Genomic DNA, 12701 nt, shown 5'->3' on the forward strand with positions numbered 1-12701 from the left:
TGGATATCTGTCCTGTTAACAGATGTAGGGGATTGTCGCTGGTGGCCAGTGATGGAAACCACCTTCTCTTGCGTGGATTCCCTCGCCACCAACACCACTAGCAGTGACCTCTGTTTGAACACCTCCTTGCGTGGAAAGCTCAGCATCACCTGAAGCAGTGCATCCCACTTTCGCACACTTCTGGGAAAACAAAAGTTTGTCTTTGCAGTGACCTAAAGAAGAAAGGGATTGCCTCTGACCTTAAGGAGGCGGAAGAGAGTAGTGCAAAGAGAACAGACTTGGAAATCGGAAAGAAATGGGCTTGAATTCCACTCCAGTGCCTGTCAGCTTTGTAGCCATGGGCAAATGGCTTGCTGCCTTCTTCTCCCTTGCTGTCCTCCAAATGACAGCCTTTCAGTATTTGAATCCTATCTTTCCAGTCTTCTCTTAGCCTCCCTGTGTGATAAGACCTCAGTTTCTCTTATCACTTCAATCACTTGTCCAGGCTCTGCCTTTGCCCTGTCATATTATACCCAAAGATACATATAGTCCCCTAGTTGTGGTTCTGGGTCAGGGAATGAAGCCGAGCTGGTAGGGGCTGGGTGATTAGACCAGAAAGCCAAAGAGTGGGCCAGAGGCATGAATGGACTGCCACAGAAATCCCTAGCTTTCATCCCCATGGTCATTCAGCTGGGCTAAACTCCAGTTCTGATGGATGCTTCTGGTTCTAAACACTGACTGTGTCCCTTTGAGGGTGGGGCTGGCCTGGGGATGGATATCATCATCCTGGCCACATCCTTGAGAGTGGTTATCAGGGAACTGGATAGGGTGAGGCCAACTCTGCCTCTTGTTCAGTTGGTCCAGATGGTGGGACCAGAGCTTGCTGGAGGGCAGGTGAATAAGAATAAGGACTATGTATGCCCTTTTTACCTACACCCAGATGCAGAGTCCATTCCAGTATCTCAGCTCTGCCCTGGCTCAGATACAGAGTGACCATATGCCAACAATGCCTGGTTTGTTCTCAGCCATACACAGGGTCTTTTCATTCTACAAGCTAGGACTCCTCTACCCACTGTGTGGGTAAGAAAGGGAAATATTTTGAGGTCTGATTTCTGAAGATCCTTACTAGCCATATGCCTTCAGAACATCTGTTTAACCTCTCTGAGCTCATCATCTTCATCTGTAAAGTGGGGATATAAGTAATACCTACCTCATAGGATTGTGGAAAGGATGACATTGTGTACACAGAAGCTTAGTATATCAAGTGATTGGTGTGGGTTGATTTCTTGGAAGGATGGGAATGATTGGTGGGAATGATAACTGGGAATGATTAGTGGCCCCCCTCACCACTGCTACATGTGAGAGAAGCTTAGGGGCTGCAACCACCCATCACCCCACCTCTCCAATACCTTGCATGGGACCTGGGGTTCAAATGAAACGTGACCATCAGCACATCTGTCAAGTTGGCCAGTCCTATTCTGAAGCAAATCTAAATAGCACATCAAAAGGAATTTGAATTTTAGAGAGGAAATTCAAATGTCTTAGAGAACATTTCTTCCTTTCTTAAATTTCTATCGGTCGCAATTCAGTGTTGCCTATCAGCTTCATGAAGTTTCAGTTTAGCGTGGGAAGTGTGGTCTGACTAGCTATGTAAATATCACCTGGGAATTTGATAAAAGTGCAAAACCCAGATCCCACCCCAAACACGCAGAAACTCTGGGGTGTAGCCCAGCAAGCTGTGTTTTATTTATTTTAAATAGTTTATCTATTTATTTGAGAGAGGAGGGGAGTACACATGCATGCGCGCATGAGTCAAGGGGAGGGGCACAGGGATAGTGAGAAGCAGACTCTCCACTGAGCAGGGAGCCCAACTCCTGGCTGGATCCTAGGACCCTGCTGAGATCATGACCTGATCCAGAGACAAGTACTTAACCAACTGAGCCACCTAGGTGCCCCCCAAGAATCTGTGTTTTAATGAGCCCTTCAGGTGCTTCTTATAGCCCCCATTGAGAACACCAGTCTAGGTAATAGTAGCCCCCCGCCCCTTCTCCCCACTCCTCCCACCCCTGGCAGTTCTCACATTCAGATGACCAAGCCTCTGCCTCTAGCCATATATTTTCAGTACATCCACAGTTTGAAGACAGCTCCTGAGAGAGTGATTTATTGTCTCATCCTGGGAGACTCATCTGTTCATGCCAACGGCAGGTGTAATCTAAATCCAAGAGAAGAGCCAGGAAACAAACATCTGTTTTGGATGTTCAAACCACCAGATCCCTTGGCTTCCTCCACCTCTGAAGCTTCCTTCCCAGCCTCCTGACCACTAATAATAGTATCTCTGATGGGTAATGATAATAGCAAATACTTATTGAGCTCTACCTATGTTGCAAACTACCTTTCATTATTTTTTTCCATTTAATTCTCGTAATAACTCAATGAGGTAGATACAAGTTTAATGTTATCCCCATGTCCTGCATGGTGAAACCGAGCATGAAAGGGGCTAATTCACTTGCCTGAGATCATGTGGCTAGTCAATGGCAGACAGAGACTTGAATTCAAGTCTATCTGACACCAGATTCTATAACTCTTTAGTAAGTTTCCCAGTTTGGTTAAGTGGGCTATATTCCTGGGTTACGAATATGCACAAGGAATACTCTAGGCCAGTGGTCTTTAAACTTTAATACAGATCATGATTATCTGGAGTACCTCTTGAAACATACTGATTGCTGGGCCCTAGTCCCAAAGAGTCAGATTGAGTGCCTGTGGGCCAAGGTCTAGGAAGTTGCATTTCTAAAAGTTCCTAGATATTTCAGGTACTGCTGGTCCAAGGGCTGCACTTTAAGAACCACTGCTCTAGGCCAGTGTTTCTCAACCAGTGCTACACATTAGAATCATCTGGAGAATTTCACATTCATTTGCTCTAGTGTGAGACATTGCCATTCTTCTTTTTTTTTTAACATGTTCCCCAGATAATTCTAATGTGTAGCCAAGGTTGAGGGAATCACTGCTATACTCAAAGGAAGACTATTAATTACTATCTACAGCTTTAGTTCTTCAGTCCTGTGTCAGGGCTTCCCCAGTGGAGGACTTCACTCGTACGCCAGGGAATACCAATACTGCAGGAGAAATAGAGCCCATTAATTTTATTTCAAGATTTACAGAAGAGTTAATATTCTCTATAAAACAAATGGGTCTACTATGGAGTAAAGTGCAAAATGTGCATGAACTATTAATATAAACTATGGGATTCAATCTATTCCGAAGAATCTAACCAAGGAAAATTGTCAGAGACTGACTGCTGACGATATATATGCTCAAGGAGTCACCCAAATGTTATTTTTGTCTTCATAATGATTGAATCTGTGACAGTTCATTGCTCAAAGTATATTTAATATGGACTCATGATATAACGTTAAGTGTAAAAAGGATACAATGTGTTCTATAATTTTAATACACAATATACCATTTGCATACACACACACACACACACACACACTCACACACACAACATATGCAAAGAAAAAAGACTGGAGGATAACACACCAAAATATTATCAGTGGTTATTCCTTGGAGGTATGATGGGTGATAATGATATTTATACTTGATAGCATTTTCTAATTTTTAAACATTTTTACTTTTATGATTAGACCAAAGGAATTTAGGCAACAGCCTGCTTTTATAAGTATGTATTCCCAAATACCTGTCTAATAAATAAAACCATAGGTTTATAAGTCAGAAGTTTTTTCACAAAACTAGAAAACATCTAATTGCTAATTACCATTTTAAATGATGCTAATGTGTTTCACGCCAGGAAAGTGAGAACTTCATCAAAGCTTAGGAGAGGTAATGCTGGGCAAGGGGACATGTAGTCTGCAAGGTGGCCCTCCTGGGACTCCTAGGAGCCTCACAAGGTGCTCCTAGGTAAGACTTGGTCCTCCCCAGTGAGTAAACTGACAGTGCTTCTGTGTGACATCACCAAAGCATCGCCATAGTTAGTTAATGTAGACTAGACCAAATGTGCCAAAAGGGGAGTCTATGTATATCATGCAAATATGCAAGAGGTGGGAAAATCAAGTCTATGTAATTTGAGGACCACCTATCAATGTTAACAAAGGAAAGACAGAGAAGAAACTCCTGTGTTGCAAAAACGCCAAGTGCATTGCCTTCATTAACCCAGGAGTCTATCTGTTGATGTACCTCCTGGGGTTGCCTTCAGAAAACAAGCAAGTGGCAACCTCTGCACATATGTGTCAAATGGAGCACTAGAAAGAGGACGATTTTACTACAGACAGGCTTGGTAAGAAGGAATCTGAAATATTACGTACTCGGGAACAGTATGTAACAGTACATAGCCTAGCCTCACTAGGCTAATCATTTTCCAGTATAGCCAATAAATGTTTTCTATGCAACCAAGCCTCACCTGGCCATACAAAGCAAATTCACCTGCTTCCACAACAGCTGGGACTGGGGGTTCCAAGGTAGAGGAGCAGGTGGCAGGCCAGTGGGATGGCCCTTTGGTGGAAAGAGCCCCTTCTCCCTGAAGGGTGGAAGACCTATCCCGAGGAGGGGCACCCAACCAGAAGTGCCTATCATTTACTGCAGCCAAATTTGTAACCACATGCAGTGTTTTCTTTAAAGAGTCCAGGCTGGGACAATAAATGAATAAAATGAATAAGGCTGCCCAGTTGAATATTAGCATCTCCCCTTTAAGCAGACATCACTTAGCTGTTGCCATGAGGGAATTTCAGTCCACTTGTGCCAGGTCTTCTGAATTTTTCCAAGAGAAGCCAGAATTCTTGATCTTTGCCTTATAGTTCCCAATTTCTAGATGTTGGCAGCATTTCAAAAATACTGTGTAGTCCAAAGAAAACATGCCTGCTGACTGGTGTTGGCCTAGAGTTTCTTACCTCTGCTTGAGAATCTTAAATCCTAAAGAGGCAATTGCTTGAGTCCCTTTGGCTTCTTACTGCTCTTCCCACCTACATCTACCAAATTCCAAAAGACAAATTTCCTGAACTCTCAGACTCTTCTCCTCAAAATTCATGTTTTATTAAGGACCTTAAAACTGGCTAATGGCTTCACAGTAATTTATTTCAGTTGAAGGTTTTTAAAACTAACTAATAAGAGGTATTTTATGGAAGATGAAGTTAATTTTAAAAAATAATTTTAAAAGAACTGCCTTGGTTTATGAGAGGTAAAGGGTGTTTTGAGAAATGTTTGTGCTTTGGAGTGGGATCGATCTGGGTTGAAATTCCAGCTCTACCACTTATCATTTGTATCTCTTGGGCAAGTGGCCTAACCTCTCTTAGCTTCCTATTTTCCCATCTGCAAAGTAAGGGAAACAGCTCATAGACTTGTCAATTTGTTTACAGAAATCAGTTATATTAACCCATGTTAATACTTGATGCCATTAGGTGCTCAGGAAATTTAAGTTTCTGTAGGAGCCAAAGTAATTGAAACTTTTAATTGCAAATATTATAAAATAGTTTCACAATGCTTTTACATATTTAATATTAGAATTTTTAAAATCCACTTTCTTCAGAAGTCCCAGTGTAGTAAGTACTATTGCAGTTGAGATAGGAGAAAAGGAGAAAATGAAGAGGATGAACCTCAGGGATATCTGTCTGGGGGAGGTCCTAGGTCAATGCCCAAATTCACTCAGCTATAAGGTGACCTTATGATTTATCAATCCAATTTAACTCTTGCTCATTGTTGAATCTCTAGTATTTTGCACATCCCCAAATAAATAAATGTTTGTTAGTTATATAAATTGGTTAATGAACAAATAAACAGTGTATGTGGGAGTTTTATATGGCAAGGATAACTACTAACTGGATAGCTCTTTTCAGACTATGCTGTGCTTCCCAGGCATGGGTTGTGTACGGTTACATGGAACCTGCTCTCAGGAGAGCCCTGAGCTTGGTTTAACACTCTGCTATCACCATCTTTAAATTCTTAATAATTTTTGAACAAGGGGCTCTGCAAATTATGTAGCCAATTCTGATCAGAGGTTCATCAGTAAATATAGAAATGTCAGTACATGGACCAAAGGGTTAAAAACTCACGATCCTTGGACCTGATCAAATATTTTTGATCCACAGAGTGGTATTTTTTTAATATAAATAAAATTTTTAGTTAGGATAGTTTTAGACTTACCCAAAAGTTGCAAAGATAGTACAAAGAGTACCCATATATTCCTCACACAGTTTCTCATGTTGGTAACATCTTACATTACATTTATATTTATATTTATAATACATGTATCACAACTAAGGAACTAACATTAGAATTGTTAACTAAGCTCCACGCAGTATTCAGATTTTTTGAGTCTTTCCCTAAAGCCCCTTTTCTGTTCCTGGATTCTATCCAGGATACTACATTACATTTAGCCATCATATCTCTTTATGATCCTCTGGGCTATGATGCTTTCTCAAACTTTTCTTGCATTTGACGACTTTGACAATTTTAAGCAGTATTTGTCAAATATTTTGTACAATGTCCCTCAGTTTGGGTTTGCCTGATGTTTTTCTCATTGTTTGGCAGGGGTTATGTGTTCTTGAGAGGAAGACAACAGAGGCGAAGTGACATTTTCATCATCCCATATCAAAGATACATGCCATGCCAAGACTTATCATTGTTGATACTAACCTTGATCACCTGGCCAATGTAGTGCTTGCCTGTTTTTTCCATTAAGTTGTTCTTTCTACCTCCCTTTCCATATTGTTTTCACTCTTTGGCCGAAAGTCACCTAGCATACCCCACAGTTAACAGTGGGTAAGGGGTTCTACCTCCTTCAGGGGGAAGTCTCTACATAAATTATCTGGAATTCCACTGCATGGGATATTTGTCTATTTTCTATTTATTTATTCAATCATTTATTTATATCAGTCTGGACTTATGGGTATTTATTTTATACTTTTGGTTATAATCCAGTACTCTTCCATTTATTTTGTGGCTCCAATTCCAGCTTTGGTGGTTCTAGAGTTCTTTTAGGTTGCCTCCAGTGTTCCTTGGGCATCCCCCCAAGCCTGTGGTTTTATTGAAGACATCCGTTCTTTCTGGCACTACAGGGTATACGAGGCCATCTTTTATATTCCCTGCCCTCGCTCTAGAATCAGCCATTTCTCCAACGAGGCCTGATTCCTGTTATTGAAGAATGGTATTAGAAACTAAGATCGGAGTGTTGTGTATATTTATTGCTACCAGAGCATTTAAAATTTTTTAATGTAAATTTTTAAAAATTAACCTGTCATCTTATAGAAAGTCAACTTTTCCAAGCTGAGTTAACTATGTGAAAATAAATTAACGTGTTGAAAAATTTTAATGTTTTTAAATTAATTGTCAACATTTAACGATGAACAGATTTCACAGTGGAATCTAGACTACTACAAAGTCTGGCAGTCCTGGGCACATAGTCCTGCTCAATAGCAGATCAGCCCAGGCAGAGTGGCTCTTTTCTTTCCCTGCAGAAAGCACTCTCATGTTGTCACTGGATGCACTGCTCCCTATTGTATCACACCTAGCCAACTTTACTTTTTTACTTCCTTCTGACCCTTAAAGGCATTTGATTTGGGGTTCTGGTTCAGACTGTATTCAAGGAGGTAATTTACAGATGCACAACTTAGTCTGTGACTTTAGCTGAACTTTGATCCCAGAGATCAAATATTAGAGCTATATTTCTGGTTTCATCCCTCTTACCAGTAACCCTCATTGGATCTTTTTTTAAAGATTTTATTTACTTACTTATTTATTTGAGAAAGAAAGACAGCACTAGTGGGGGAGCAGAGGGAGAGGGAAGGGGACAAGCAGACTCCCTGCTGAGTGTGGAGCCCAAAGCCCAGTGGGGGACTCCAAGATCGTGAACCTGGGCTGAAGTCAGAGACTTAACCCACTGAGCCACCTCGGCACCCCTACCCTCACTGGAACTTACATGCAAGTGCAATGACTCAGCATTTCTTGCTCTGTCCCTGCCTTAACCCTCCCAGCTCAGGTGTAAAGAGTCATTTGCATCTACCTGCTGGTTCCCCCTCAGCTTCAGGCTCCGTGGGTCTCTGCAATGCAGAGTTCGTCCTGACCTGCTTTGGCAAGTTTCCTTTCCTTAGACACTGCCTGGAGAAGATTCCCCCAACAGTGATACCCTTGCCTCAGATTTATTTTCTCCTGATCACTGTGCCCTTTAGGCTCTTCAAAGCACCCTTCAAGTCATCATTTTATCTGGCTCTAACACCCCTTCCAAAAAGGACCCGTTACTTTATACTGTCTTCTCCGTCTCCCCTGTCTGCCTCCATCATGTATCTCAGGAGTATTTGTGAGTCAATCCTAGCATATTTCCAACTTTGCTAAGCTTGGGAAACTACCTGTCTGACACCTTTCTATTTAGATGAAAATAGATACTTAATACAAATATACAGTACAGTTTGAGGAGGTGCTTCTTTCGCAGTATGAGTGAAAACCTGATAGAAAAAATACATTTCTGTCTGCAATCCGCCAGGTGTGAAGAGATAAAAATATCAACTTTCACTACAGCCTTATAGCTTTGGACATGACAAGGTTAAATGTGGGCCTATAGCAATTCCCCGGGCAAACTTTCCACGGTTTTCAGGCTGTGACTCAGGGCCGCTGCTTGGGGATGGGAAAACAAGAGCAACCCAACCAGGCATAGTCTTCCCCTCCCCCACTTTATATGGTCATTTGTTTGTGTATTCACTCTACACATACTCACTGAGACCATCATGTAGTGTTATGTACTTGATGCCAGGGAAAACTGAAGTAAAGGTACATTCCCAGATATTACAAAATTTTCATTCTAGTGGGTGACCAAAAATGAACAATTAGAAGACAATGTAGTAAATATTATCATGAGATAAGTATAGGGTATCATGATATGCCTCCCCTGCCCAGGGTGAGGTGGATAAAGAGGCTATCCTAGAAGAAGTGATACAGTCAGTAGTTGAGCCTTGAATAATAATAAACTGGAGGTAGCCAGACCAAAGGGGGAAGTTGAAGAAGAGGATTTCCAGCTGCCAACTCTTCATTATGTGGCAACTCCCAGAAGTGAGCACAAGAGGATCTTAGCTCCAGAGGACTGGAGTATTGTATGTAAATTAGGAGGCTCCAGAGGTGATGATGGAGAGATACACATGGTGGAAAACATAGAGGGTCTTGCCTGCTGTGTTAAGTAGCTCTAATTTTACCTTAAAGCAGTAGGAAGCTGCTTTAGAGTTTAATGGAGAAAGATGAATGAACATGCTGGTTAGATTTGTGTATTAGGAAGATCATTTGCATTTTAGGAAGATCATCTGTCTGCCAGGTGGAGACTGCAAAAATCCAAGAGTAGAGGGGATCCCTGGGTGGCTCAGCGGTTTAGCACTGCCTTCGGCCCAGGGCCTGATCCTGGAGTCCTGGGATCGAGTCCCACGTCGAGCTCCCTGCATGGAGCCTGCTTCTCTCTTTGCCTCTCTCTCTCTCTCTCTGTGTGTGTGTGTGTGTCTGTGTCTCATGAATAAATAAATAAAATCTTTAAAAAAAAAATCCAAGAGTAGAGTAGGGGAAGCTCTAGCACCACACAGAAGATGCACCAGACAGAAGACGGTGGTGGCTGGAGCTAGGGAAGTAGCAGTGGGGATGGAGAGAGAATATAGACTAGAAACTATTCTGCCAGGATTTGGTATTAATTGCCCTTCACACAATGGGAGAAAGATTCTGCCGGTGAATAGAGAAAAGTTTTTACTTGGAAGACACTCACCACATTATCTATCATCCATGACAAGGAGGCTGAGTCATTTTGGGTCTCCTGATCAAAGTGCAGGTACTTCTATCCAACTCTCCGATACTAATGAAGTTCATTAACATCTTGTTCTCGGCTCACTTCCATCTCATTTGACCTGTGTGATTTTCAGCAAACTCAGCATGTCTGAACTAGCTACAGTTTTGTTGTTGTTGCTGTTGTTGTTTTGCTGTTGTTGTTGTTTACGGCTTTTATTGCCAGTCTAGAGTGAACGATTATCTTCCTCAGGTTTTCCTGGGTCTTTCTCAGTCTACCTCCACCTCCATGCCATGATGGCAGAGGGTGAAGGCAGACATCCTGGAGACTGAGAGGCTAAGAACAGCTCCGGCAGCAGAGAAGTGACAGGGGGGAGCAGAAAGAAGTGTGACAGGCAGGCACATTGTATTTACAGTCGCTCCTTTGGGTGGCTGAAACAGCACTTCCTCTGCCCCGCAAATGGCACGTCTGAAAGAATTAACAATCTGTTTAGAACGTATAATCACATGCTAGTCTATTTTCCTTCGGTCCAACCACTGTGATTGTAGGTCAGAGGGCAGCACAGGGGGCGCCGGGGAAGGGCAGAAGGAATTGGAGAACAGAGTAGTAGCCAGTTTATTTCTAACCATTTGCAGCTGTCAGCTTGTTTGGGGGCTTTTTTTTTTTTTTAGGCAGAGGAACAAAGTCTTGCTACATGGGATTGTTTTCCTTGGCATGACGAACAGACACTTTCTTGAGGAACGCACTGAGATAACACAAAACATCTGCTTAGAGGAATCAGTCCTGCAGCTGACTTTTCATCAGCGAAAGCATGAGGCTTCTTTAGATAAATATATATGTGTGTATATATACACATACATGCATTTTGCAGGAGGCAGGAGAATGTGGATGGGATGGGCAGCAGAGTAAGCTAAGAGGAGGGAGATGTGTATTTTTAAGAAACAGATCTGTGTTATTAGTTTTTTTTCATTGTTTGTTTTCCTCATGATCCAATTGCATTTTGTTTTGCAAGTGTTTTGGAAATGGTATGTTCTCAGCCACACTGCCAGAGGAGGTCTGTTTTCTTTTCCCACGTGTGTGGGATGTTGTTTTTATTCATGAACTATTGAGAATGAGTGAATTTGATGACTTGAACAGGGAGTTTCATATGCACACTCCTCAGTTATCAGGCTCCAAAGACAAAAAGGACAGCACAAATGCCCTCAGACAGGAATGACTGTTTTAAGGAGAAATGTGGGTATTTCTGGCTGTTATACAGGTGTGTGTCAGGGGTCCCCAAAGAATTGGCCATCTTGTGGCTCCATCCCAGGACCCTAGGAATATGACTTGAGCCGAAGGCCCCCTCCATCTTCGTCTCTACACCTCTGTGGTCCAGGTCCAACCCAGTATGATCATGGATCACAGTCTTATCCTCAAGCATTGGGCATTCTCTTCAAAAGAAAAGTGAGAAAACGATGAGAACAGGAATGCACTGCAGCTAACACAGAGACTCCCCCTGGGCCTTGTTGGAGTTTGAGACCTTTGTCTCCAGTCAGTGGCCCTGTCATTCAAAGCATTTCTGCATTCTCTGAGGAACTCTTTCCCTTTGCAGCTTCCATAACAGCATAAAAAAGAAAACAGCCATTTAGACAGTTTATTTTCTTTCAGGGGTGTCTGAAAAGGAAGGGTTGAATGGGGCATCTGCTTCGTGCAAGAGAGGAGAGAGGAAGGAAGGAGGAAGAAGAAAATGGATTGAAGCTCAGAAATTACTGGAATTTTTATTAAATTTTGTTTGGGAGAAAGAAAATTTACTAAGGCAGAGATAAAAGGCAAATCCACATGGGGCCCCAGAGAAATTATTGTATTCCGTGCTCGATTTAGCTCTTGTACTGAATGTGGCTTGGAGATCAGAAAGTTGTGGTTAGGCACATTCATAAACTCTGCAGGGCTCTGTCAGGTGCTGGTTCCCTGCCGAGCACCACCACGTCTTCCTGAACCGCAGACACAGAGCTGGGGACTGCCTGTCGGGCCTTCCGGGAGTCCCTGCAGAGACCAAGCTCCATCACATGACCCAAGACCATCCAGATCCAAAGTCGTGTGTGTGTGTCTGCCTGTCTGTCTACCACCTCTTTAGAGAATACTCTTCTGAAGACATCTTCTCATTTTGGGACAACTTCTTAAAGTCTGAAAATTCCCAGCTTGACTCTGAGAGTCATGGGATGTGGCTCGGGGTGGTAGAGGTAGGGGATGCCCTGATATTACAAATCACTTAAAGACCTTCTGATCAAAGGTTGTTTTCTACGTTAATCAGTACATATCTGTCTGGGATTATGGTCACATGGTTTGTCTTAGTTACAATAAGACTAGTCAAAGTTTAACTCCAAACCCTTCAGATGTGCAGTCTACTTCAGTTAGGACTACTGGTTAATATCGTCTACCATTAACTTTCTAATTGAGTACAGTAACTGAAAATTAACTATCAGCACCTGGAAAAATACATTGAAAGGCAAAGAAGGGAGGTTTTAATGATAAGAAAAGAGGAGTTTCAGGTTTTTTTTTCCCACCCCTTAGGTAAGATCAAAATGTTTTTATCAGAGAACTCTCCTTCCTTTTCACCAAAAGCAGTGTGCAGTCTCCCATGCCAGGACCATATCAGGACCCTGGCAAAAGGCTATCATTTCTGCTCTGGGCTTTTTCCTCCCCCAGAGAGGAGATGATAGACTCACATCTTGACTGAATAAGATCACTGCTCTTTTATGATTCAGTTTTGATGGATGAGTATTCCCTACTTAGCCCTGTGCCAGGTACTTTTAAAGGCAGATTCAAAATGTAAAACAATCTCTTTGTTCAGGGAACTTACAATAATACAAGACGTAAGTATGAGAAGCTTGTAGAAAATAATGTAAGGCAGAACATAGCACAGTGCTCGATTGAGTACTTGCCACTCTGAGCTCTTTGTAAGTTCAGAATTGATATGTCAACA

At 42.2% G+C, this 12701-nt stretch overlaps 1 protein-coding gene across 1 annotated transcript in view; it reads left to right on the plus strand.

The window, feature by feature from the left end:
- Nucleotides 1-12701, plus strand: part of MOB3B (MOB kinase activator 3B) — a 188598-nt gene that overhangs the window by 138385 nt on the left and 37512 nt on the right. The window lies entirely within an intron of this gene.

Source organism: Vulpes vulpes, chromosome 12 (genome assembly GCF_048418805.1).
Source record: "Vulpes vulpes isolate BD-2025 chromosome 12, VulVul3, whole genome shotgun sequence".
NCBI lineage: Eukaryota > Metazoa > Chordata > Mammalia > Carnivora > Canidae > Vulpes > Vulpes vulpes.